The sequence below is a fragment of the Stenella coeruleoalba genome (assembly GCF_951394435.1).
Source record: "Stenella coeruleoalba genome assembly, chromosome: 1".
Taxonomy (NCBI): Eukaryota; Metazoa; Chordata; class Mammalia; order Artiodactyla; family Delphinidae; genus Stenella; species Stenella coeruleoalba.
The window spans coordinates 161,616,649-161,619,923 of record NC_137169.1 but is presented as its reverse complement, the minus strand read 5'-3'; positions in this window follow the sequence as shown (position 1 = coordinate 161,619,923).

Below are 3,275 nucleotides of genomic sequence, written 5' to 3'. Positions count from 1 at the left end.
CCAAAAGACACAGGCTTGCTGAATGGATACAAAAACAAGACCCATATATATGCTGTCCACAAGAGACCCACTTCAGACCTAGGGACACATACAGACTGAAAGTGAGGGGATGGAAAAAGATATTCCATGCAAATGAAAATAAAAAGAAAGCTGGAGTAGCAATACATTAGATAAAATAGACTTTAAAATAAAGAATGTTACAAGAGACAAGGAAGGACACTACATAATGATCAAGGGATCAATCCAAGAAGAAGATATGACAATTATAAATATATATGCACCCAACATAGGAGCACCTCAATACATAAGGCAACTGCTAACAGCTCTGAAATAGGAAATCAACAGTAACACAATAATAGTGGGGGACTTTAACACCTCATTTACACCAATGGACAGATCATCCAAACAGAAAATTAATAAGGAAACACAAGCCTTAAATGACACAATAGACCAGACCAGATAGACTTAATTGGTATTTATAGGACATTCCATCCAAAAACAGCAGATTACACTTTCTTCTCAAGCGCACACGGAACATTCCCCAGGATAGATCACATCTTGGGTCACAAATCAAGCCTCAGTAAATTTAAGAAAATTGAAATCATATCAAGCATCTTTTCTGACCACAAAGCTATGAGACTAGAAATCAATTACAGGGAAAAAAATCGTAAAAAACACAAACACATGGAGGCTACACAATACGTTACTAAATAACCAAGAGATCACTGAAGAAATCAAAGAGGAAATCAAAAAATACCTAGAGACAAATGACAATGAAAACACGACGATCCAAAACCTATGAGATGCAGCAAAAGCAGTTCTAAGAGGGAAGTTTGTAGCAATACAAGCCTACCTCAAGAAACAAGAAACATCTCAAATAAACAATCTAACCTTACACCTAAAGGAACTAGAGAAAGAAGAACAAACAAAACCCAAAGTAAGCAGAAGGAAAGAAATCATAAAGATCAGAGCAGAAATAATTGAAATAGAAACAAAGAAAACAATAGCAAAGATCAATAAAACTAAAAGCTGGTTCTTTGAGAAGATAAACAAAATTGATAAACCATTAGCCAGACTCATCAAGAAAAAGAGGGAGAGGATTCAAATCGATAAAATTAGAAATGAAAAAGGAGAAGTTACAACAGTCACCGCAGAAATACAAAGCATCCTAAGAGACTACTACAAGCACCTCTATGCCAATAAAATGGACAACCTGGAAGAAATGGACAAATTCTTAGAAAGGTATAAGCTTCCAAGACTGAACCAGGAAGAAATAGAAAATATGAACAGACCAATCACAAGTAATGAAATTGAAACTGTGATTAAAAATTTCCCAACAAACAAAAGTCCAGGACCGGATGGCTTCACAGGTGAATTCTATCTAACATTTAGAGAAGAGCTAACACCCATCCTTCTCAAACTCTTCCCAAAAATTGCAGAGGAAGGAATACTCCCAAACTCATTCTATGAGGCCACCATCATGCTGACACCAAAACCAGACAAAGATAGTACAAAAAAAGAAAATTATAGACCAATATCACTGATGAATATAGACGCAAAAATCCTCAACAAAATACTAGCAAACAGAATCCAACAACACATTAAAAGGATCATACACTATGATTAAGTGGGATTTATCCCAGGGATGCAAGGATTCTTCAATATACGCAAATCAATCAATGTGATAGACCATATTAACAAATTGAAGAATAAAAACCATATGATCATCTCAATAGATGCAGAAAAAGTTTTTGACAAAATTCAACACCCATTTATGATAAAAACTCTCCAGAAAGTGGGCATAGAGGGAAGCTACCTCAACATAATAAAGGCCATATATGACAAACCCACAGCAAACATCATTCTCAATGGTGAAAAACTTAAAGCATTTCCTCTAGGATCAGGAACAAGACAAGGATGTCCACTCTCACCACTATTATTCAACATAGTTTTGGAAGTCCTAGCCAAGGCAATCAGAGAAGAAAAAGAAACAAAAGGAATACAAATTGGAAAAGAAGTAAAACTGTCACTGTTTGCAGATGACATGATACTATACGTAAAGAATCCTAAAGATGCCACCAGAAAACTACTAGAGCTAATCAATGAATTTGGTAAAGTTGCAGGATACAAAATTAATGCACAGAAATCTCCTGCATTCCTCTACACTAATGATGAAAAATCTGAAAGAGAAATTAAGGAAACACTCCCACTTACCACCAAAACAAAAAGAATAAAATACCTAGGAATAAGCCTATCTAGGGAGACAAAAGACCTGTATGCAGAAAACTACAAGATTCTGATGAAAGAAAGTAAAGATGATACCAACAGATGGAGAGGTATACCATGTTCTTGGATTGGAAAAATCAATATTGTGAAAATGACTATACTACCCAAAGCAATCTACAGATTCAATGCAATCCCTATCAAATTACCAATGGCATTTTTTATGGAACTAGAACAAAAAATCTTAAAATTTGTATGGAGACACAAAAGACCCCGAATAGCCAAAGCAGTCTTGAGGGAAAAAAATGGAGCTGGAGGAATCAGACTCCCTGACTTCAGACTATACTACAAAGCTACAGCAATCAAGACAATATGGTACTGGCACAAAAACAGAAATATAGATCAATGGAACAGGATAGAAAGCCCAGAGATAAACCCACGCACCTATGGTCAACTAATCTACGACAAAGGAGGCAAGGATATACAATGGAGAAAAGACAGTCTCTTCAATAAGTGGTGCTGGGAAAACTGAACAGCTACATGTAAAAGAATGAAATTACAACACTCCCTAACACCATACACAAAAATAAACTCAGGGCTTCCCTGGTGGCGCAGTGGTTGAGAGTCTGCCTGCTGATGCAGGGGACAGGGGTTCGTGCCCCGGTCCGGGAAGATCCCACATGCCGCAGAGCGGCTGGGCCCGTGAGCCATGGCCGCTGAGCCTGCGCGTCCGGAGCCTGTGCTCCGCAACGGGAGAGGCCACAACAGTGAGAGGCCCGTGTACCACAAAAAAAAATAATAATTAAAAAAATAAACTCAAAATGGATGCGAGACCCTAAGGTAAGACCAGACACTATAAAACTCTTAAAGGAAAACATAGGAAGAACACTCTTTGACATAAATCACAGCAAGATCTTTTTTGATCCACCTCCTAGAGTAATGGAATTAAAAATAAACAATGAAATTGTTTAATGAAATTTAAAAGCTTTTGCAAAGCAAAGGAAACTACAAACAAGACAAAAAGACAACCCTCAGAATGGGGGAAAATATTT